At 34.7% G+C, this 26,312-nt stretch overlaps 1 long non-coding RNA gene across 1 annotated transcript in view; it reads left to right on the forward strand.

Moving 5' to 3' along the window:
- Nucleotides 1-26,312, forward strand: part of LOC112658657 (uncharacterized) — a 93,981-nt gene that overhangs the window by 47,928 nt on the left and 19,741 nt on the right. The window contains exon 4 of the long non-coding RNA XR_007401306.1: nt 24,046-24,134. This is a non-coding gene — a long non-coding RNA (uncharacterized LOC112658657). The remainder of the gene's footprint in view (nt 1-24,045; nt 24,135-26,312) is intronic.

The raw sequence follows: 26,312 nt of genomic DNA on the forward strand, positions 1-26,312 counted from the left end.
CTTTTTGGTTTTGGTTTTGGTTTTGGTTTTATTTATTTTTTAAAAGATTTTATTTATTTGAGACAGAGAGAGAGAGAGAGAGAGAGAGCGCGCACACAGAAGCACGGGAGGGGGTGCAGTGAGTGCAGAAGGACAAACAGGCTCTCTGTTCAGCAAGGAGTCAAACACAGGGCTGATCCCAGGACTCTGAGATCATGACCAGAGCTGAAGGCAGGCACTTAATGACTGAGCCACCCAGGAGCCCCTGTTTTTACTTTTAAGATGGACAGTTTTTCCCTCATGCATTTCCAACTTAACCACAACAGAAAATAGGTGTTTGCAACATTATTACTATTCTTAGAAAACAGAATTTGCTTCCACAATTGCTACAGATTAATCAAGCAATAAGTAGTCAAATAAACCTTTTATTGTCCTTATTATTTTGTTGCCATAGGCACTGAATGCTATCATGTAACAGTCACAATGTAAGCACATAAAAAAAAAAAAAAAGATTTCCCTTTGAATGTAGTGTATATAAAACTTTCAAGGGTAATTTTGCTTACCTTTATACACAAATATAAAAAGTTTATGTATATATATATATATATTTTAAATCATATAATAACTTTGAGTTGATCTTAAAAATATTAAAGTTTCAGGAAAAAATAAAATTTCAAATAATTAAGATAACTAATATAAAATAGATATGAACTGCCCAATGAGGAGAAAGATAGAGATACAGCCGAGAGGCTGAATTTTAATGAGTGTAGTTTTTTATTTAAGAGACTAGATTTCAGGAATTTTAAGCTTTTATGGTTCTGAAAGACTTGTGAAGATAGTTCTAAACCCTACAAATGTAAATAAGTTGAATATTAACACAACTTATATTTTCTATTGAAATTGAAATAGCAACATTTTTAAGAAAAAACAAGGGAAAATCAATCTGCTCAGAATTAAGAGAAACAATCTGAAGGGTTTTTGAGGCGTTACTTTGTCTTCCTGACACCAACAATTTATGATGCCAATTGGATGTCATATAAGTCAATTCAGTTCCAACCCTAACTAGTCTGATTCCACAGGGTTAAGGGCTTCCAATAAGATAACCCTCATATCAGATGCTAGTTGCAAGTATCAGGTCCCCTGGTTTACCCACACTTTTGTCTGAGTTGGCTACAAAGTTGGGGTTTCTACAACCTTCTCCCTTCAGGCTTGATAATTAGTGAAATGGCTCAAAAAGTTTAGGAAAACACTTAACATTTATCCATTTATTATAAAGGATACAGATGAATAGGCAGATGAAGGGGTATAGAAGTGAGGTCTGGAAAGGTTGCAAGTGCAGGAGCTTCTGTCTTTTCTGAGTTGGGGTTTACCACTCTTCTGCCATGTGGAGGCATTCACCTATCCAAAAATTCCCTGAAGCCAGTAATTTAAGGGTTTTTATGGAGGTTTCATTGTGTAGGCAGGATTGATGAAATCATTGGCCATTGAAGATTATTTTAGCCAATCTGTGCTGCTATAACAAATTACCGTAGACTGGATGGCTTCAACAATAAACATCTACTGCTCACAGTTCTAAGGGCTGAGAAGTCTAAGATAAAGGTGTCACCAGATCTGGTGTCTTGCTTCCTGGTTTGCAGTTGGCAATCTTCTTGCTGTGTCCTCACATGATAGAGAGTAAGAGAGAGAAAGCAATTTCCTTAATGTCTCTTTTTATAAGAATACTAATTCCATTCATGAGGGCTCCACCCTCATAACCTAGTTACTCCCAAAGGCCCACCTCCTAATATATCACACTGAGGATTTTGATACATGAATTTGAGTGGGACATGACCACTCAGTCTGTTACTCTGATTAACTCAATCTCTAGCCCCTCTCCCCTCCCAAGAGGTTGAGGTTTAGGGCTGAAAGTTCCAAGCTTCTAATCAAAGCTTTGTTTTTCTGGTGACTAGTCTACATCTTAAAGTTATCTAAGGACTGCCAAGAATCTCTTCATTGAAACAAAAAGTATCTTATCACCCTTATCACTCAGGAAATTCCAAGGGTTCTGGGAGCTCTGTGCCAGGACCAAGGACAAAGATAAAATATCTTTATATGAAATCACAGTTTAGTTTCTTTAAGAAAATGTTATTTTTTAAAAAATTAAGTATCTGTGCATTATTTAAGGATGGAGAAACAAATCAGCATTATTTATTCATTGAATGACAATATATTTTATTCCTCAACTTCTAAAAGATTTTTAAACAATTATGGAAAGTAAAAGAGTCCAAGAGTTTATTTGGAATCATCGTTTAGGTAAAAAATGAAATTTAATATTTTCAATAATGTCAACACCACCAGATATGTGACAGTAGAATCTTTTTTTTTTTTTAATATGACAGTAGAATCTTAAATTTATTTATCTAGAAACCTAATAATAGCAGTTTCTTTAATAGCAATTTCTCCCAAGTCTGCAAGATGGCAGTGTTCTTTTTTTGGAAAATCATTATTTCGGAGATAAATTCTAATAATAACTACAATATGAAATCTTAGTATATGTTAGTTACTGTGTTAACTGCCTCACATGGATTATCTCACTTAATTGTTGTGACACTTCTATGAGAATCTTACTGGGTGAACTGATAATTAGAATCCAATTAATTTGCTTGTGGTCATAGATAGTAAAGTGGTAAAACCAGAAAAAAATGAGTCCACATGAGTAATTTTAATGCGTTGTTCTTAAAAATGCACTTTATTGTCCACTATAATAACACTGTTCCCTCATAAAATTTTAGTACAAGGTGCCAATAATGACATAACTGGTAACAAAATAATAAAGAATAGATCAAATTCTTGGGAAGTTGGATCATTTTCTTAAACACATTACACTGATCGAAGAAAAGAAGATCCTGCCTTACTAGAAGAATGCTGCTTCAACCCTTTACTTACATATTTTGCAGAGCTATAGTATATTCCCGGAAAGATATATATATTCTCATTTACTCTGAATAATGGCACTAACTACACTACATTCTAGCCAAAGTAACCCAGAAAGTAATTTTTAGGAAATGCCATGGGCCCAATACTGATTCAACAGAATGTACAATGGTATGTATGTACCCAAGAATAAGTTGGTCCTTCTTTCTATAGCAGATATGTATAATGCATAGTCCATTGAGTTTATGTATTTATACAGAATTATTAGAGTTTTTTTGGTTGAGTGATCCATAGTGAATAGAGGTGATTTTGGCTAATACGACTACTTTTTTACACAGGAGGTGAGGCTCTGAAGAAATCCAACTGAGCAGAAATCTGTCCAAACAGCCTGGCACATAGATCTTGACTGCCATTGTCTCATTTTTTTTTTTTTTACATTATTTCAGTTGCTAATGATTATTCTCTTCAGAAATATTATAAGAAGAGTAAGAATTAATTTTCTCTTTGGTATCTTGGGAAGCATGATGAACATTCATTTGTTTAGGTGTGGAGTAAGAATGTTGCATTATCAATGCTTTTCACATTATTTGTGTCACCCAGTTTCCAAAGATACATAGCTACTTGAAAGAGTGTCATTCTGAATCCAGAATGTTTTATTGTCTTTAGTTGGAAGCGGCCTCCCTGAAATTTCACTTTGAAGTAAAGACATTTCTAGCTGATACATTCAGAAGATACTATTGCTTTACACATTTTTTAAATGAAAGCTATAGATGTAATATATAGAATTTTTGTGTTTTAATAATATAAATTCTACATATTGAGTAAGATTTTGTCAGTGATGAGAGGAAATGTGGAATTTTGGGGAACAACTTTAATGTCTCAGGAAGTGACAGCATCCTATATTCTGCCAAAAATGTTAATAGCTTTTTCCTTTTTCTAATCATAAGACTAGTACAAACATTGCAAAAACTCAAATAAGAAAGATAGTTTATTTAAAAATCACCCATAATCTTATCACACAGAGAAAGCTGTTGCACTCAGTTCTGTTAAAACATGACATGCACTCTTAAAACTCACAATGCTATAATAAGCTAATTAAGAGTAAATATTGGGGCATCTGGGTGGCTTAGTCAGTTGGGCATCTGTCTTCGATTTGGGGCATGATCCCAGAGTCCTGGGATCAAGCCCCACATTAAGTTCTCTGCTCAGTGGGGAGTCTGCTTCTCTTTCTACCTGCTTTTGCTCTCTCTCTCATTCTCTGTCAAATAAATAAATAAAATCTTTTTAAAAAAGTAAATATATACATTTATAGAAATGGGTCTCAAATACCAACTTCCAGGTACCCTTGCCTCTCCAGGTTCATGTGAGATTGACTTTTGTCCCCCCATTCTTGACTTCTTTGTATCTTTGCTTGCAGTGTGCTGAGGGTTACAGATGGATGTAGAATCAACATGATATACCATCTGAGTGGAACAATTGTATTTCAAAGATTTGGAGAAAGTTTATTTATGTCTAAAACAAAGCATATACTGTATGCTTTGGGTAAAATAGATAAGGTAAATTTACCTTATTTTAAAAAAGATAGATAAAATAGATAAGGTAAATTTACCTTATTTTAAAAAAGAAAACCTTACTTTTCAGAAATATTTTGCCCTTCATGAAGGTTACCATTCATTTTTCCAGATTTTTTGGTGAAATAAATTGGAGAATGAGAGAATACAGCCTTAGGAGTGCTAAATTTCTAGGGCTACTTTATAAGTATTTTTAAGATATTATGCAATTTCTGATCTAAGACTTTGTACCAATTTACTATCCCCCCAGGAGTATGTAGGTATACTCGTTTTTCAAGTCAGGCTGTAATCATGTGAGGATCTTTGGCTGTGGGATTATGTAGCAGAAGAGGTCCAATTCTGTTGGCTTTATAAGGGAAGCTCATTGGAGCTGTTAATTTGATTGGGCATTTAAACCACATTCTCATAGACCTCTTCCGTGTGCAAGTTTGAGCATGCACACACTCTTGCATGCTTTGTGTACATGTTTTTATTTAAAGCAGGTGGTATTGAATCCTACGCATTTACAAATATCAAGTAATTCAAATAAGCTTAGTTAAAAAAAAACTTTCTCTCGGCATTATGTTTTCCCTTTAGCAAAGACAACAGTGAATTTTTGTCCTTCATTTTTATTTATTTTTTTAGTATGTGTTACTTTTAAATGCACATATTTTTATCTGATTCAAAAAACATTTTTCGGTGACATAAGCATTCCTCAGAACGTTCTTTTTAGTAACATCTATGGACGTCATATAGTTCATTTTTGTGAGCCTACAAAAATATCCCATGGCACTGAACTGTATTGGCATTTTCCTTTGCTCTATTCAGCTTGGCTCTGTAACATTTACTTTGTCAATTATAGTCATCTTAGTATTCACAGTCAATTCTATCACTGTGTGACTTTAATTGTATTTCGCTAAATTAAAGAGGCATTATAAAGTTGTTACCCTTTGATTTTTCAGTTTAATTTCATTTTTCTTTAATCTTTGGAGCACACTAGATTATCAATTAGCATAATAAAACAGTCAGTGTGGAATTTAGTAACTATATTGAATATTCTATAAAGTAGACTAGTTTGTACAACGTGAATGTATGCAAGGAGCAGTAAAATGCTTATTATTCTATTACTACACCTTAACAGTATCCCCATATGTGTCTTAAGCTGATAGTATATTGGACAATTACATAGGAAAACATTGTTAATGGGTGAATAATATTAATGCTGTGCACTTTAGTCATATATTTTATCCAAAGACCTTAACGTGCTCCACACATGATAATTAATCAAGTCTTACCACACTACTCCAAGCGAGGTATTATTATCTGCTATTATAATTTAGATAAACTGTAGTTATAGTTAAGAAAGATGAAAGATTAAGTGACTTGTCAAAGATCACATATTAGTTCAGTACCAGAGCAATATAACTCAGATTTCTGACTGCTGCTATTAACATGAAGCACAGCCAGTGTACATATTATCCAATGAGTGTGGCACCGTTCTTTGGAAATCATTTACTATCTGCTAACCTATTAAGAAGTTTGAGGGAACATGAATATAATGGCATCAGATCATGTATTCACACCCGATGCCAAAATTGGAGGCATGTATCTGTAATTTTCTGAAACACAGGGGAAAGGTTAAACATATAAGTTGACACCATTTTTTTTTTCATTAGAAAATGTTGCATTGCCTTTAAAATGGTGTTGCACTCTCTCCTAGTTCTTTGAGACGTAAATGTGAGAACAACGGGAAAGTGAAAGAGGCTTCACTGAGAAACCAATGAGAGTGGAAACAGGGGTATTACCAAAGAAAAGGTTCTAGGATGAGGTCTTTTCACAAGGCAATGGCTCAGATTTCATGATTGCACAGAGGCATTTGCAACAAAGGACACTGTTGATTTCTTTTATGGTCTATCTTTGTAATGAGGGAATGGCAGGACTGATAAGTCTTTTGCTTGCTTTCTCTTTCTTTTTATTTCTCTATATCTATGTTAAACGATTTAAAAAAATTTTTTCTGGCAAAAGTAGTTTTATTTAGTTGTGGTCTTCTGATACTACCTCTTCTTTCCAGGCCAAAGATCCGTTCCAATGTCTGTTTAGCGAGAATCACAGAGAATGATTTGTGCAATTGATTGGTGACATTGAACACAGAATTGATGCTTCATTGTTTCGGGAGCCCTTCCTAGATGAGAGAGAATTGTCAAACAAAATGCAGCATAGTATTTCATCGAGGTGACATTGAATATTGCAGTTGCTAGAACTCAGCTTCTGAAAATCCTGCTTATTTTCTGTTTTTTGACACCAAGCAGTGCCTAACTCCCCCGAATACTATAGAGTGTTTTATATTTGTATTCATGGTAGATGTGCACTAAAACTACCGCAGATAATTTAGGTAATTGGCAAACCACAGGGGCACTTAGTCTGCTCACCTGCCTATTTTAGGTTGGCTCATCATCACTCTAATTGGCAGTGGGTAGTTACTGGTCCATTTGCCATGTATTATGACAAAAGATGCTAATGGGCCCCGGCAGTGGGTGTGTTGTACCTTTGCCCCGCTTCTGGCATGCAGAAAGCAATCCCACTGTTTTTGCATAACAAATAGCGTGGCTGGACATTTTTCCTATATCAAAAAGAGTTTTTTTTTTTCTTTTTTAAAATGACAACTTACCCTGGCAAAGGCCTAATCTCAGAATTGATATGTATCCTTTCTCACAGCCACCATATAGTACATTGTCCCTAAAAACAAGAGTACATCAGTCAAGGTAGGTTTTCATCATTTTCACCACATTTTTATTATCAGAACTCCTCTGAAGCTTGAAATTGAAATCTGTTTCTTTCTTGACATTTTTCTCTATATTGGGCATGTAATTATGGGCCCAAACGAAGTTCAAGAGGAATGGATCAACAAAGCCCACAGCTAAGTACACTAAACTTTGATCTTGAAGGAAAATATGAATTCCAAGGTAGATTTGGACAGCTGTGCTATGAATGCCACAGTGAGCAAATGTGGAATCAGAAGAAATATCCCATGGTTAACTGACATTTTTTTTTTTTTTTACATAAATGCAAGGAACATAAAAACAGAAATTCAGCTCTTCTAGCATAGGGTAGTAGTTCTTAACATTTTGAAGAGAAGAACTTGTTTTAAAAATAATGAAAAAGTGCTCAGTGGATAACAATTATAATTCTACCCCCCTTATTGACCAAAAATACATTATTATCAATTAAATAATTGGAAGAAAATGTTTATTTTATTAATTTCACCAGCAACCATGTATGGAAAAAAATAGTGTAAAGGGAGATGCATTATTCCAAAGACTGTGCTTTGTGTAAATATACAGATTGGCAGACCCATTACAGTAGTCTCATGCCGTATGGTTTGAAAATCACTGATGTAGGCCTTACAGAGAAAGACCTAGCTTATTTAGTTTAGGGTTGTAGTCAAATTGTGGTGATAAACATTCATCAGGCTAAGAAAATGGGTTAATGATATTATGACATTGTGTGGGATGTTTTTGTAGGTGTGTTTACATTAATTTACTAAAAATTAACCTAGAACTAAGGAAAATAATTAATGTTTATTGATTGGGATGCTGTTAGATCATCTTTTATTTCCAACTGTTTGTCAGCTTGAATTAAAGTTACCTGTAGTTATTAACATGAGTTGGTATGCTAAATTTTTAAATAATGTGTTCAAATTTTAGACAACATCATGGAATGGATTCAGAACAAAGACCGCTCTGGCAACATTATCATGCAATGACATTAGTAATTAGATAGAGGATTTTTTAAAAGCCTACACGTTAGGAATGCATGAATTATGCTCTCGTCTACAATTCTATTTTAATCAATTTCCCCGGACATTGTTTTCTGCTTGATTATTCTCTGGGATATACTCAAGCACACTCGTATTTATCTTTTGCTGCTGATGGGGATCATAGTCCATTAGTGTTTGAGAAATAAATAAGGGATGTGGCCCACAGCTTTTTCTTCTCGGTCATGGTTACTTTTATTCATGTCTAGAGTCCAAGCTTCAGGAAGGTTTAATACTTCAGTTGGAAATGGTCCATGAATCTCTATCAAAGATCACTGGTAATAGTCATGTCTTGAGGCTTGTCTGTCATGTGGCTTTCCATCTATATGAATATGGATGGAATATCACATTATAAGCTATACTGTTCCTTGGGGTCTTAAGTATTTCATCAAAGCACTTTGGTAATGGTTATCTCACATCAGGCTGTCTGTGGCTTCTTACCAGCCATCTCTTGTGTGTTCCCTCACAATTGGTATATGTATACTGTTGAACTCTATTCCAGGACTTCAGGATGAGTGGTCCTGGACCATGGTTTCTCAACCTTGCCATTCTTGCACTTGGGATAGAAAATTCTTTGTTGGGGAGGACTGCCCTGAGCAAGACAGGACCTGTGGCCTCTGCCCACTAGATGTCAGTAACACCTTCCTCCCTGGGTTTTGACAACCCAAAATGTTTTATGATGATAAAACTGTCTCTAGTTGAGAACCACTGCCCTAGACTGTCATTTGACATTCAATATGGCCTATGGATAATAACAAAGAAGATATAAGGAAGGTGCATATGTTACTGATAATAGGCCTAAATCATTTAATCAGAGATCAAATAGGACAATACTGTGCCATCAGTGAAATAACCTTGCGGGTTCTGGATGTAGCCACTTCTGCTCAGAGTGCCATGTCAAAAAAAAATAACAAACTTTGATAACTTTTATGTCCCTCTAACTACTCTGCTTGACCAGAAATGCAATATATTCAGTCAGCTAATCCTCAAACACCAAGATAACTGGGCCTTTTCACCCTTAACAAGGTTAACTATGTGATCCCAGCCAATCAGGTATTTCTTACTTTTCTCTCCATTGCTCTTTATTCTTTATACTATAAAAGCTTCCTGCCTTCCATCTCATTTTGCAGTCCTTCTAAAAGATATCATTTGCTCCATGAAATGTTAAATACATTTTTTTTTTACCTAAATTGTCTTTAATCATTTTTTAAGACCACTTTGTAGACCTGAAGTGTGGGGAGGACCACAGTGTCACCTTGTCTCTCTACACATTATCATTCTTTGAAAGGAATAAAAAATGGATAAATAATAAGATATGTATGAGAGAGAGAGAGACTTTCTCGGTATGGTCCCTCTGTAAGTAAATGTGCATAAGCCAAGTTTGGAAATGTTTGGTGCTAATCTGTAAAGTCATGTAGGAACAAATTGCCTGTTCTATGAACTTGAAATTGAAAGAGGTTTGTAAATGTTATCACATTGATTTTTTTTGGCAGAGTTTGACCTTAGTAGGTGTATAGGAATATAGAAATAAACTGTATTTTTTTTTTTTTTTTTTTTTGTCTTTTGAGAAAAAAGAAAAAAAGCTTGGCCTAGTTGAAATAGAAAACTTATTGTTACATGAGTATAATGGGTTTCTCATAGACCTTAGGAAGAAATTGGAATCAGGAGCTGAAAAGCTGTTTGAAGTCCTTGCATATTTGTTTGGGTACTCATTTAACAGATATTTATTGAGCATTTCTGTGCCAGGACTATACCAGTCTCTAAGAATGCAGTAATAGGTAAGACATAAAACGTCTGCCTCCCTACTTCCTGCATTCCTCTTCAGTCTTCTCTTTGTATTGCTGAAAATCAGTTTTATGTGCTTCTCAGTGCATATGCAGAAAAGATGTTCTACCCATATACACATTTTATTTGTCTTCTATATTAGAAACCACTCCCAACTGAGAATATAGTATCCTCTTGCCAACCATAGGATTAAGATGAAGGGCTAGCCAAGTTGGGTTGACTGCTTACACTAGACCTATCAAGTATGCCCAGGGGATAAGTCCCAGGGGACAGATATGTCTAATTAGAGCTTTGCCCCTATGACCACAGGAATGAGGAAGTAAGTTTCCCAGGGAAGGGGGTTGTGAAGATCACCCTCAAAATATCTTGTACCCCAATTAGGAGTGAACTGCTGAGTAATAAAATGCAAATGTGCTCAGTGTAGGAAAATAAGAGGAAATGGGTTCCAGATCATAGGCGGACTGCCCAGTGATCACTCATCCTCATTGACCTAGAAAGTTAAAGAGAGCATATAGAGGTGGGACCAGTATGAATAGATAAGAGTCACAAGAGTTATTTAGTCACTGCCTTACTAGTCCTTTGGAGATTCAGGGACCATTTGGGCCTAAAGCCAGGAGTAAGTATAGATAGTGGCAGCTTTTCATAGTAAATGACCCTGAGGGGGGGAAAAAAAAAGCACAGAAGCCTTTATTATAATGTTCATACAGATCAATCAGCTCTACAGCAGGAGATTATCAAACTATTAAACTATAGATATCACAGGTTGTTCTGGATGCCCATGTGTTAGAGGGTAATGAGAGAGGAAGAGGCTGGGGACACTTCCTCTATGGCCACACAAGCTGCACTTCAGGTCTTAGGGGTCTTTTACCACCACTAGAAACATCTAGTGCAGCCCTGGGACCCCTTGCATTTTGTGACTCTACAATGCATCTTGGGGCCAGTTGACTCTTCCTAGACCTCTCATCTCTGCAACCCGAGGACATGACCAAACTTTAGAGGGGAGGGTTATTAGAATCTTTAAAAGGATAACACATAGTTGAAAACAGTTGATCTTAAGAGTTTTGTATTTAATAGGACCAGGAGTCTCCTACTTCCACCATAATTCATAAGTTCTTGCATTTGGTAGGAATTGTGCCTTGGCCTGGCTTATAATGAAGTGTTGCATTTTCCCCTTTTTCTTATGTATAGATCTTCTCCAGGAACCCAGAGAAAAGAGTGCTTTGCAGAGCATGGCTTGGGTAATCTAAAATTCTACAGTCAAACAATACCAAATGCTATCAAATTCTCATCCAATTCCCAATCCCACTTTGTGTGTGTGTGTGTGTGTGTGTGTGTGTGTGTGTGTGTAATTATGTATTTACTTATGCAGTACAAACTTGAAAAGAAAAGACAACCATGATCTTAGTTTCCTAGGGAAAGAGTAAGAATGATTTCAGAGAAAGACCAACAACTCACCTCCTGTAAATGGCTACCAGAGATGTGTAGTATATGTTCTTTGTTCATAGTATAATGATACTCTTGGGTTTATTTCACATCCAAACATGATTAGTGTTTTCAACTTTATTTTTATGTTTTTAGTGTTTCAACTTTAAAATGATTATGTAGGGATCCCTGGGTGGCGCAGTGGTTTAGCGCCTGCCTTTGGCCCAGGGCGCGATCCTGGAGACCCGGGATCGAATCCCACGTCAGGCTCCCGGTGCATGGAGCCTGCTTCTCCCTCTGCCTGTGTCTCTGCCTCTCTCTCTCTCTCTCTGTGACTATCATAAATAAATAAAAATTAAAAAAAAAATAAAATAAAATGATTATGTAGAACACAATGTTCATCAAAGAACAAGTGATAAAAGTAAGGTAGTTTAAATCTCAACTGTAATTGTAGCAATTGTTTAGGACTTAGATATATTTTTTAGAACATTTTTTTTTTTCTGGAAAGAATATCTTATGACCATAGTGCATGTTCATAATAGAAAAGTAGACTGGCTTTTAGTTGTTTTTACTATTGTTCTCGAATCTCTATGTGCAATGCAGCCCCTTATTTTTTTCTCTCTCTCTACCTCTATACACAATGCAACCTCCCATATATATATCATATGCATGTGTGGGGGTTTTTGTTTATATTTACCAATATACAATATATACAATGTACTTCAGTACATTTTGAATTATATCTGTGCTATATATTATAGTACACCTTTTGTGTGCTCCTCAGTATTTCCTACACAAAATACTACTTCTCATATAATTGTTTTATATGTTGTGATGGTAAATAACATGTGTCTACCACATAGACACATGAACTCAAATTATTGTTACTTAAATCATTCAAAAAGAAAATTGGGATATTTTTAGTATCTCATTCTTTTTCATCACTATACAGTTACAGATCTCAATTAGATTGATTAAAAACTTGCTAAAAAATGCTGAGTTCCAACACTTAAAAAAATGCCATGTAGTGAATCAGACTACAATTTTAATTTTCTTGGCAGAAATGGAGGAAAGCCCTTATTACAAAAATGTTTGGCACTATTGACAAAGCTTGGATCTACTTACACTTAAACACATTTTGTTGATCTGAAAAGTTTGCCTGGGTGCTAAGGTTCTTCATTATGGTAGAACTAAGCATGTGAACATTGTTACATTCTTTGTTGTCTTGTTACACTAGGGATTAAATGACATTTTTAAGCGACTCTAGTTTTCTTTAGTTTATATTACCATATAAGAAAAATCTACAGTGCAAATTGGAAGCTGATATCTGAATACATTTTAATCCTCTCAGATACGTATTGCTTTCTATACCATGGAGACACACACACACACACACACACACACACACACACACATTGCTAAGGACCAAATATTAATACTAGACAAGGCTGAAAAAATGTAAGTTTTCCTAAGGAGAAGAATTCTGAACTATTCAGGATTGAGGTACTTGTGTTGAAATTCCTTTTAAGGTCTATTGAGATATAATTGGTTTAATATGGAAAAGTTAATACATGCAGGTCTAGTAAATGTGGGTTGTACTTATAAAAGGAATATCAGCATGAAGATACTGATCTCCTGTATATATGTGTGTGTGTGTACAATATAGTATAGTATGGTATAAAGTGAATTTGCTATTGATTGACAGAAAGAAGGATTTCATAAACTTTCAGACCGTTAAAATTAATTACTGCTTCAGAGGCCCCTGTGGTTAAACAATGATGGGTGAAACCACAGTCAACATACATCCTGGGGCATTCTAACTGAGTATTATAAAATATTTGTCAAAGGTGAGGTGAGTTAAATTATACTGAGTAAGAATAATCTGTACTTAGTTCTGAGGAAACTGGCTACAGATGCATTTATATCAACACTGTTTTGAAGGCATTGCTTAGAGAGTATATGCAAAGTTGATTGGGAAACAAGGACAGGGTAGGGAAAGGACACACTTAACTATCATTATTTGTCAATTGTTTGTTCACATAATATTGCAGTGTATGGATTTTGCTGAGGATGCAGCTACATTTTAGGTCTGCTCCATCAGCATTTCCTATATACACTTTACCAAGGAGCAATTGAAAATGCATACTCAACTGCGCTGATAGAATACCAGAAGGAGATTTGTATAGTGGACTAGAGCAGACTGTGAAAACTATACAGCAGTAACTCAGTTGCGACAAAAATGGTGAAAACTTGAATGGCATATATATTTAAACATTAGAGCAGAATAGAAGAAAACCCATTAGAAAAAATAAATTCTTATTAAAAAGGGAATGATAACAAGGGAACAGTGAAACCAGTTGGACCAAGATAACCTTCACATATTCTTTAAAAGAGCACAGAATTGGGGTGTCTGGGTGGCTCAATTGATTAAGCATCAGACTCTTGGTTTTGGCTCAGCTCATGATCTCAGGGTAGTGGAATTGAGCCCCCCATCAGGCTCTGTACCGGGCATGGAGTCTTCTTGAGATTCTCTCTTTCTCTCCCTCTGAACTTCCATTCACTTCTATCTAAAAACAAAAAACAAAAACCACAGCATTTCTTAAATTCAGATTATCATGTAATAACAAAAATATTTGAAGCTGCATATCTTAGTTTGTTAGGATGTCCATGACAAAGTACTATAGACCAGGTGCCTTAAACACGATTTATTTTCTCACAGTTCTGTAGGCCAGAAGTCCAAGATCACAAGTCTGAGGTTTGATTTGTGCTGAGACCTCCATTTTGACTTGCAGATATTCTCCTTGTGTCCCTTGCATGGCCTTTTCTCAGTGTCTACATTCCTGGTGTCTCTTCTTCTTTTTATAAGGACATCAGATGCATTGGATTAGGGTCTTAGCCTATGATTTTGTTTCACCTTAACCATCTTCTTAAAAACCCCATCCCCCAATACAGTAACATTCTAAGGTGTTGGAGATTATGGCTTCAACATATGAATGGGTCGGGGTCGGGGGGGGGGGGGGGCACAATTCAGTCTACAACACTGCAATTTTGTTTCATGTATACAGTTTTAAAATAAGAATTAAAAAATCTGCCATTTTCACCTTTTTATCTCTCTCACAATTTGAGAAATTTTGGCATGAATCAATTAACTGATGTTGATATGCTCTATGTTCTCCTATGTCGGGAAAAATTACTACCTTTTTTTTTTTAATAATGGACTAAGTCACAAGTCTTTCTTTCTTTCTTTCTTTCTTTCTTTCTTTCTTTCTTTCTTTCTTTCTTCTTTCTTTTGCTTTTCAAATACGATAATTTCAGTTGCTGTCAATATCTTATCTCTAGCCAGCAGATTTAATGAAAGTAATGTTATCATGCATTTAGAAACATATTTTCTTGCAGAATTAAAAAAAATATTTTAAATACCTGAAAGTATGCCCATTTATTTATGCAAATATGTCATAAGTAAATTATCTTCAGAGCAAAAATAAAATCTTTTACATATTCTGAACTTTGATTTTGATAATAAAAACAATATCAAAATTAAAATTAAAATAAGAAGTTTTGGGGTTATTTAAAAAATACTTTTATGGTATATCACATGATTAGCTTAGCTTAATATTTTTTCTATATGCTCTATATTTATAGTCCTGCATTTTTTTTTCTTTGATAAGAATTAAGACCCTGAATAATTACAAGATGATTCTCAGGAATAATAATAAACTGGAAAAAATTGTCATTCTTTAACCATCTTTTATAAATCTTGGGACAATATCACTGCATATGTCCTGTTTGTTAATTGTTGATTAAAGACATAATATTTAATTAACCACTGAAACCTACTTCTTAGTCTTCTTGGATAAACAGAATTGTTATTGTTAAGGAATTAGTCCTTTTTAAAAAAATATTGCATTCTTTTACCTAAACTACATATTTTAAATATAAGGAGTTCTCTTATGGTAATTTTAAATATCATATCTAATAAAGGATATAATTAAAATTGAATTGCAGAGATAATATAAGTGATGTTTACCTTCATGAACATTATTTCATAAGATAAAGTATTAAAGATCAAATACATTATACTTTTGGGGGACTGAAATTCAGCTGAAAGAATTTGGGACATGAACGTAAGTTGTCATTTTCTGGAATTATTAAGTATAGACATATAACTTTGAATTTCAAATAATATAAATATGCTCTTCTTTCCTTTCTAGTTTTGTTCATGTATTTTCTGGACCTAATATGGAAGTTCATACCAGGATTGAATCTTGAGCAAATTGATTACAAAAATCTGTAAACTCTTTACCCTTTACCTTGCTCTCAGAAACTGCCAAGTAAGAGAAATTAAAAAGATTCTATGAAGTAGTAACCGAATTAGGCCTAAAAGAGGGAAAAAAAGAAAAAAAAAAAAAGAACTGAGGTGTTTACATTTAGGATAATTCTATTCTTAATTTAAGAATATTCCTACAAGGCCTATTTTCTGAAAGGAGAGTAGTAGAATCTAGTGGAATGCACAAAACTCAGAGTTTTAAGGAATAGAATTTATTTTCGAGTTATTATTGACATATCAAAAAACTATGCAAATGCTTTAAATCACCATGGCCTATAGTTTCTGTAACTGTTGGAACAAGAAACAGCTGCCAACAAGTTCAGCCAAGATGGGACTTGTAGTTTAATACATCTATATACTATATTAAACTAGTAGGGTATTCTTATTTTAAAATAATGACTGTACAGCTTTAAGAAGAGCTACAGCTTCCTTTCATCAAAGTGAAGAGAAATGTATTAAAGCCTCCCTTTCTTTCCATTCAAAGAAGGATCTAAAATCACAGAAATGTTTTCAATTCCTATGGGTAAAGCTGACTTTCATAGATTAAAAAAAAATCTTTGGCCAGTTTTAGTGATTTGTAAAAAATTATGCCTTTTCAATTTGACATGTAATAGTATCAAATGCTTCCTGAATAAAAACTTTTTAGGTTAGTAATATAGTATGTTTGGGAATTGTTGATATGGTAGCTCATATGGCATTAACTGCTTTCTAATAGTAATAATAAGGACAAAAATAGTCAATATTTACTTAGTGCTTGCTAGGTATGATGTTAGAAGGCAAAACTCCACGAATTTCTCAGGTTTCTGTACATCTTGTGAGTGAGGCACCAGTTGCCCTGTGTTCTCAACCCTCTTTTCAGGATGATTAATTGTGAACAGCCCCGGAAAGTAGATGGCTTTTCCTCCAGAGGAAAGGACAGCCATATTTACTGCTCATTATATAATATTTGTGTTTTCTAAATTCAGGGTTGCTGTCTTATAAAGCATCCCACTGCAGGTGTCATTCCACACTATTATCTTTGCCCTGTGGGAATTGGGGCTCAAGGAACTGGCACCAAAAATGCTGGTATTATGGCCACTATTATTGCTATGAGTAATGAATGGTCTTTCATCACTAACCTAAGAGTCTTGTCTCTTCTACCAGCATCCACACAAGTATGCCAAACTAACTTGGAAGGGGGGTAAAATATTGGACCCTTGACAGGTTTTGGCTGGAGACACTATATTAAGCACTTAGAAATGTTCTTCTCATTTAACTTTTTAAATAATCCACAAATTTTAGAGATGCAAAAAAGTTCTATTTCTATAGGTCACCTTAGCTTCTATCTCATTTATGTATTTATTTATGTATTTATTTATGTATGTATGTATTTATTATTTATTTATTTATTTATTTATTTATTTATTTATTTATTTGGCATGGAGCTCAACATGAGGCTTGATTTCAAGACCATGAGATCTAGAGTCTGATGCTTAACCACCTGAGCCACCCAGGAGCCTCTACCTTAGCTTCTTTTTTAGTCGCCCACCTCAAATATACCTCAAGAAACAAAGATTAATATCTTGTAGGTTTTCGCAGTTACTTCAGGATTAAATTCATTCATTTAGTGACTTTTCTTTTTCCTCTCACATGATATTTAAGTTTCTGGAAATTTAATGTAACATTATGCTTTGAGGAATGTTGACAGGAGCTGAGGAATGTGGTTACCGAAACTTGACTTCAGTTGTTTATATTTGTCCTTATTGATATCCCCTGAGTGTCCACATTTCCATTTAATTCCAGTGTCTAGTGCATGCCAAATTCCTCTGTGGCATCCCCTTGTCAATCCCCCAGGATACCTTCAGGTCTTTTGATACACACTCTCACTCTCAACTTTTGTTCCCTCCTTGAGTGCACAGAAAACATTGGCTGTTCTCCAAAGCTGTTTTGTGTAGGAGGAGACACTGAGAATACTGCCTCAGGCTCTCTCTACACCTGGCATGTCATGTAGTGTCTTTGTTGTTACTCTAATTTTCTGACTATGGTGACTTGGAGAATTTCTGAGAAAGCATTATCTTTACCTTCCAGTGTTCCAGATGGGAAGCAAGATCTGGTCCAAATCAACGCTTTCATTCTAACATTCTCTAAACCTAGATGGTGGTTGTATCAGCTCTTACAACCTCCTGTTAAGAAAAATGAATCCTTTGTTGAGATGTTGGAGGGTGTTCATAACTCCTTGTCAGGCATTCCAGTTGGTTACAACTGTCTTGTTTTCTTTAGAATATTCATTTTACATTTTAGGTCATGGAAGTTGTATCAAATCTAGGATGAAAAACAAACAAAGAAAAGACTCACCCAAACAAAACCAAACCTGACTCATATCATCATTAATTGCTTCTAAATTCATTATTCATCCCATGAACTTGGATTTTGGTGATCCTTGACCAAAATGTTTTTGACTCTAAACTCTTTCCTTGTCACCTTCATTCTCTGGTGATGTGGGAAGGGAAAGCCCTAACAACCCGCATATGGTATTATAAGGTGGGGAAAGGGTTACCAGGAAAAGGAAATTACTAGATTTGAAAAGAAAGCGTTGATTGTTGGTTGTTATCAATGAGTCACCCTGCTACACTAATGAATGTATTCATACCATTCAGCATCATGTTTTATACTTCTACTACAGTGTGAGCTTTCTGTGGACAGGGGGACATACTAAGCTCTTTATTACCTGACAAGTGGTAACTTGTTTGATAAGGGAGGAGTAATTATTGTTTAATAAGTGAGGAGTAATTATTGCTAAATAATTTTTCATTGACAAATTGATCTTGTCTATTAAGTTCAGATTGTATGTTTATAGTTTGTAGGTCTTTGAAATTTTAACAAGAATGTATTCATGGAAGGCAATAGTAATTTGGTTCCATAAGATGATGGAAATCTCAGGTACTGAATATGCTGGTTTTTTTTTTTTTTTTTTTGAAGATTTTATTTATTTATTCACGAGAGACACAGAGAGAGAGAGGCAGAGACATAGGCAGAGGGAGAAGCAGGCCCCATGCAGGGAGCATGATGTGGGACTCAATCCCAGGACCCCGGGATCACACCCTGAGCCAAAGGCAGACGTTCAACTGCTGAGTCACCCATGCATCCCGGTACTGAATATGCTTATTGAAGGTCCACTTGATAATCAATGTAGATCTTTTTTTTTTTTTAAGAAAGTAATATTTGCTATATGTAATTTGATTATGTTTCAAATTTGTACAGTCATTTGAGGTGCTCGGTATGGGAGAAGCGAAGACATAGATTCTTAAGGCATAAAAATCAAATGCTTGAGTACAATAGATTTTAAACTAAATCTTGTACTTATTTAACTCATAGTCTGATTAAGACAAGATCATTTTTTTTTTTTTTGGCAAGATCATTTATTTTTTAAAGTTTCCAAATAAACATGTCAAGAAATACTGAAGTGGAAAAAATTGTATATTTTCTCACGTGTCTTTATGTAACAAAACACACATAGAAATAAACCTCAGAAACATTTTTCTACTAAAACTTTGTGAGGTAAAGAGTAGTCTTCCTATTTGGACCAAATTCTTTTTTCTTTCATTTGATCCTAAACGGCATCAGGAGAAATAGTTTTTGTATGCTTTGATTTTTCTGAGTATTGGAGAGAGAAGCTACTATATTACAAATTGCCACTATTGTTCAAAGCCATCAGACCAAGCATATAGAAACCTTGATAAGAGCTCTTGAAAGATTCTTTTATAGTGATAACTACAGTGGAGAAGGATGTAGTCCTTGGAAATGAATATAAGGTGTTACAATGGAGTGTTTTGGACTATTTGAAACTCTCTATGACAGTTATGATATTGGACTTAACTCTTTGAGAATCCATCTCTTTGTCATGGTTCACATATGTATTGATTATCTTGGGACATGACACCACACTAATATTGTATTGATTAATATAATCAATAACATTGATTATATTCTAAAACAAAGAAAATACACATAACATTTTTTAAAGAGCTGTTTATAAGCTCCTTAAAACTGTGGAAAGATAGTCTTTCCTTGATTTATTTCCCATCTTAAATGAATATTTATCAGGCTTTTCTATTCTGGAAAGAAACAATAGTTTAAAGAAATAAAATCATCATGAATCTAAGTGTATCTAACAATATATCCTTTCATATAAAATAGATAAAATAGATAAACAATAGACAAAAATATAGATAAAGGAACAAAGAGTAATGTAAGAAGAGGTAGCTAAATTAAAAAAAATTGTATTTGAAGATTTTTAATGCAACTATAACATTTGAAAGATCAAGCAGATAAAAAAGGAGATTTGATTAATATAGTTAGATTTACACATATATCTCTACCAGCATCCTTACTAATAGAAATAACTTTATACATAGCAGAAAATATATTTTATTTTTGAAGTAATGTTGAATCAAGCATTTCTTAGGCCACAAAGAAAGTTGCAATCAGAAAGAAGCACACCTTATAGTCTATGCTTTTTGGCCATAATTTAATAACATTAGAAAATAAATAACACAGAAGTGACAAAATAAAAAAAAATCATTATGTCAAAGAACTATAACTGAGCATTTTGGTAAAAAAGAAAATTATAAAGGAAACAATGGGATAATTGATACTTGAATACCAATGAGAGTATTCTTTTTCAGAATTCGTGAGGCACAACTAAAGCAGTACTTAGAGATAAACATAGCTTTAAATACACAATGGAGAAGAACTAAAACTAATGAGCTAAAATTCAACACAAGACTCTAGAAAAAGAGCAACAGAACAAACTCAAAGAAACAGGAAGTAAGAGAATAAAAATAAGAGTAGAATGCAATGGAAGAAAGAATAAAAATAGCAGCACCTAAATTATACATATTGAAAAAAAAAGGGAATAAAAACTAGGATATAAGAGATAGAAAAAAATATTATGCTTAGCTTTATGAGTTTTAAGCTAAGACAAAGTAGATAAAGTTTTGCAGGGAGAAAGATAACAGTTGATTTTAGTAATAACCCTTAAAGAATATTGAAATATCAAACTGAGCTCCTAAACAACAAAATCTAAAAACAAATAGAAACAAACAAAATCCCCCAAAACCAAGGCATGTGTACTCACAACCCATGCATTTATACAACTGTGCTCTACCAAACTGAAGGAGACAAATAGGTTGCTCCACAAAAAAGCAAGCAAACAAGCAATCTTACTCATTTTCAAGGCTAGTAGGACTTTAGTTTGTAGAGCAAGTGACAGTCCATAAAAAGAAAATTATAGGTCTACTTCACTTTAAACATAGATGCAAAAATCTATGTTAAATATTAGCTAAGTGAATCCAGGAGGCTACATAAAAAATATGTTGTCAAGAAGCACTATTCCACAAATATGAGAACACTCACGATAGAACTATAATTTATCACATTAATATCTTACCAAAGAAATTCAAATGGTTATCTCAATACATACAGCAAAAGCACTTAAAAATATTCAGTACCTCTTAAGGTGCCTAGCCAGCTCAATCTGTAGAGACTTCAACCCTTGATTTTGGGTTGGTGAGTTTGAGGCCCACGTTGGGCATAGAGAGTACTTAAAAAAAAAATCAATATCTCTTTATGATAAATCTACTGGAAAGGAACAGGAGAAAATATCCCGAAATTACCAATTCTAACAAAAAACTAAATTAACATTATACTTAGCAGAAAATTTCACTTTATATCATTCCATTGGAGACCACCAATAATACAGTATTGGGAAAAAAAAATTGGTCATGGGTTTTCTTATACATCATACTGAGTGTGCCAGAACTGCAAGGCCTCGACTGTGTTTTCACTTGGGCTATTTCTCAGGATTGTTGCAGGCTGAAATTCTAACAAGTGAGATAATGCCTTTTGGGAATATATCACAAAGTCCTGCAATGCATCTGGTGTCCCTTCAGACAAAGTGCAGTGCCCTTAACTGTTATAAAAGTGGCAGATTACTAGAAGCAGAGTTCCTTTCCTGTGGAGTGCCCTATTGTATATGGAGGCTGCACCTGGCACCCAATGGGTTCTGGGGCTTGGGGAACTACATGATTATGCTAATACTCTGACTACCGCTATTGTTAGGGATAATAAATTCCTTTGTCTTTGACCCAACAGCTTTGTACCTTTTGTCAGCATCCATGAAACTGTGGCAAGCTAGTTTGTTATCTTGTGTAGCTATTTTGCGTAGCTATTTTGCTGGCAGTTATCTTACTTCTAGCTCTCTGTACTGCAAACTTGGGTAGGGTAAGATTTAGATGCACAAGAATGCCATTGACTAGAATGGCTGTTACTGAACCTAGTATTGGAGATACTGGCAGGAGATGAAAAATGGAAAAGAAATAATAGCTATAAAAGTTAAAAGGTGGGGCAATCCCTGTGGCCCAGAGGTTTAGCGCTGCCTTCGGCCAGGGTGTGATCCTGGAGTCCCAGGATCGAGTCCCACATCAGGCTTCCTGCACAGAGCCTGCTTCTCCCTCTGCCTGTGTCTCTGCCTCTCTCTCTCTCTCTCTCTCTCTTTCTGTGTCTGTCATGAATAAATAAATAAAATCTTTTAAAAAAAAGTTAAAAGGTGTAAAAACAAAAGGGTTATTACTTACAGATGCAAACTATCTACATAGAAAATTCATCAGAATTGATAGTCAACAATTAGGCCCAATAAAATACAGCAAAACTGATAGATTCAAGGTAAACATACAAAAATTAAGAATGCTCTTTTAAACCAAGAATAGACAGCAAGAAAATAAGATAATTAATAAATACATTTATGAAAGAATCAAACTATAAAGTGTTTAAGAAATAACCTAATAAAATAATGCATGCAAACTTTACAGAAAGACTTAACTACTTTAAAGGAAATAAAAAACTAAATACTAAAGGAAACAAATAGGTAATAATTAAATATTAAACAAAATAAAGAAAAAAGAAAGTAAGTAAAAAATACCCAATTATATAAAGACTTAAATTATGTTTATAGATGATATAAATTAAAAATATTTAAAGAAAAAAATTTCTTTCTTTTCTTAGAGAGAGAAGGGGGTGGGGAGAGAGAGAGAGAATCTTAAGTAGGCTCCATGCCCAGATACATGGTTTAATCTCACGACTCTGAGATCATGGCCCCAGGCAAAATCAAGAGTCAGATGCTTAACCTACTGAGCCACCCACATGCTCCATAAAGGTGATTTTTAAAAATTAATCTATAAATGTGATGCCATTTTAATCAACGTTGCAGTAGATATTTTGAGGAAATTAACAAACTGATTTTAAGATTAGTAAAGAAAAATGCATGTTCTTGATTAGTTAAGCACAGGCTACCTAATATTAAGACATAATGGGACGCCTGGGTGGCTTAGTGGTTGAGCGTCTGCCTTCGGCTCAGGGCGTGCTCCAGGAGTTCCAGAATTGAGTCCCACATCCCTGCAGGGAGCCTGCTTCTCCTTCTGCCTATGTCTGCCTCTCTCTCAGTGTCTCTCATGAATAAATAAATAAACTCTTAAAAAAAACAACAACAAAAACAAATATTAAGACATACTACCTAGGCCATTGGGACAAAAAACCCCTTATTTTTAAATGGTAATATTGTTTCAGATCATGGTGACACCAGTAATCATAGAGGAAAAGGTGAACTGTGTTAGATGATGCTGGAGAAACTGACAAATTGTATGGAGAAAAATAAAGTATAATCCCTGCCTGAGACAATAATCAAAAATTTCCATCATTAGTCTTCAAATTAAATACCTAAATGGGAAAAATGATAATATTAACAAAATCGGAGGAAATATACAAGAAAAATCTTTGGTCAAGGGACAGGAAAGAACATGTTAAGCATGACTCTAAAAGCACATATGTAGAAAACGCTAAATAAATCTATTAAAATTAATTGTTCTATTTCTCTAACAAAGGGTATGTACAAAGAATAGATGGATGACAAAAATAGCATCTCATCTCATCTCTAACATTGGTCTAAGCAACCAAAACACCTAAATATCGTACATAATGATTTGTCCAGAGGTAAGCGTCTCTAGATCGGTACAGAAATTCAGCAATGCCACCAAGGCCTCTTTTTTTCCTACAGGTTTCTCATTTGTTTGGCTTTACATCTTTGAGTAGTTACCTGGAGGAGTGAAGGTTGTTGCTGGTATTCTAGACATCACATCATTAGATGGCAAAATTCAGAAAAAAAAAAAAAATATGATGAAGTTGCTCAAACAGGGTCTCATTGCATGCTTCTCTCTCTTCAGGATAATGAAGTATTTCCTAGAAGAGTTTCTTTTGCATCTCATTGATCCCAAGTTTGTCACATGGCCTTTGCTTCAAGGTTACAGGAAAGGTATGTATCTAGCAAAGAGAAATGCGCTTAGGACAATTTACCCCCAGAGTTGAGCTCATTGTCAATTGAAACAAAATTATCAAAGAAAAAAGATGGATGGAGAACTTTGGAGAAGGCAGTTATAACTTCTGCTATGTTGACTGTTGCGAGGATGTGGAGAACTGACACTTATGTGCTAACAGTGAGCAGTAGGCAGCCTGGTACTGACTTTTTAGTACTTAGTGAAATTAAGTCAATATATAACATGTGAGACAGCAATGGACATAAAACTGAAAAACCCTTAGAGGCTTTCATATGTATCAGACCTGACATAGGAAAAACAAAACAAAACAAAACCCAAGGTGGACTAGCAGGTGGAGACTTTGGTTCTAGATAGCTTTTCTGATAGCAGCATGTCATTGAGTGCACTGTTCACCTCTCTGGGCTTTGTTCACTTCATTTGTAAAATGCAACACGTGAGTTATACACACAGTTCTCAGACTACACCCTTAGGGAACATCAAAGTTTCATAAATTGGTTCAGATTTTCTTCTGGTAAAATCTAATTTTGGTGGTTTTTACCTGACAGTTAAATATCTGAACTTTGTTTTCCTCCAATAATTTTAATCTTGGTGACTGCTACTATTTTTCAACTACTGTATGCTGGCAGATGACAAAACAAATACACTATACAAATAATGAAAAAAAATTTGATATAACCTAAAGCAGCTTATTATTTTAATGGAAACATGTGGCCTTGGTTTGTGATATTCATATTCTGGCATGCAATATGGACATAATTTTTTGCTGCTAAAATTATTCCACATTTATGGGAGGCCATTAAACATTTAAGTCTTCTTTGACATTTCATAAAGAACATCCCAAGCATCAAGTGTCTCCCTCTCAACAAGTTGGAGGAATCACTATGGGACTCTTAATAGTTATCTTTACATTCATACATTCATTTGTCTCTATTTTAAATACTATCCTGTGAGAGTGATAATAACATATTTATAGAGTTTCTGACAAGATTGAATAAATAATGAGCACTTACGTTTTGGGTGGAGACATGCTAAAAGTAAATTATTAGTATAGCATCTCAGCTATACTCCTTGATAAAATTATAATTGTTGAAAATTCCTTTTTGAAAATTATAACAAGCCTTTATTACATTTTTAAAAAGCAACCTTTTTAAAATATAAGTGCATGTAACTTTTACAGCTTATCCTAAATAATGTAGAAGTCCAACTTAGAAGATAGTGGAAGGAAATACCATTTTTCTGACAACTCCCCCTCAGAAATAGAATGGCCCACTTTACGCTCTACCACGGTAGTGCTAAGGTTTCAACATTGGGATCTCTTTTCTCTTCTCCCAGGGAACAAGAATACATTACATAGGCAATTTTGGCAACAATTTTATTCTGAAATTCCATGTAGAAGAGCTAATATGTTTGTTTTATCAACTGGGGAATATTTTCTTAAAGTGAAATAGTTATAAAACACACACAAACAAAGGAATGTGGAGCTGCTGCTGGGGTCCTATGAAGTGAATGCAGAGAAAGCAGCTCCACCCCCTTCCCCTTCCACTGCTTTGCCCCTGGACCCTCCCACTGTAAGGAAAGAAATCAAATATAGACAATGTAAGAATTGAGAAAAATCACATCTCTTCCCAAAGAAGTGTTCTCTGAAACAGCTTTTGGGTGGAGGCTATGAAGATGCCTCCCTCCTTTCAAGGCAGGGGCTGACATTGTGGAGGCTGCTGAGTATGAATGTGGGGACATATTGCTCTTTACAGAAAGCCCCGAGCTTAGATACGGAATGGCTCCTGAGATGGTTTCCCCACCACACACATAAAGACAACCACAGACTGGTTTTGCTTAAGCCAATTAGTTGGAAAGCTAAGAGCCCCAATTTCTACCATTTTGAGGATAAAGGAGAAAGAAGGGAAGTTGGGGATACATTGTAGGGGCTCTCTTTTTCATACATTAGAAAAGAAAGGTACATTTTTTCTATAAGAGCCAAAAAACTCTAAGAGAAATTATTTTATTACCTCCAAGATGGAATATTGTAAGGGAGCCTGTGGAATCTTTTTATTGGCTTGGAGTTTATGTTCAAACTTACTCATGAGATGTGATAATAGTCTTTAAAATTCCCCTGGATCATTTGGACTTAAATGTTATAACTATAAAACATTGTTTAC

This window comes from Canis lupus, chromosome 12 (genome assembly GCF_003254725.2).
Source record: "Canis lupus dingo isolate Sandy chromosome 12, ASM325472v2, whole genome shotgun sequence".
NCBI classification, from domain to species: domain Eukaryota; kingdom Metazoa; phylum Chordata; class Mammalia; order Carnivora; family Canidae; genus Canis; species Canis lupus.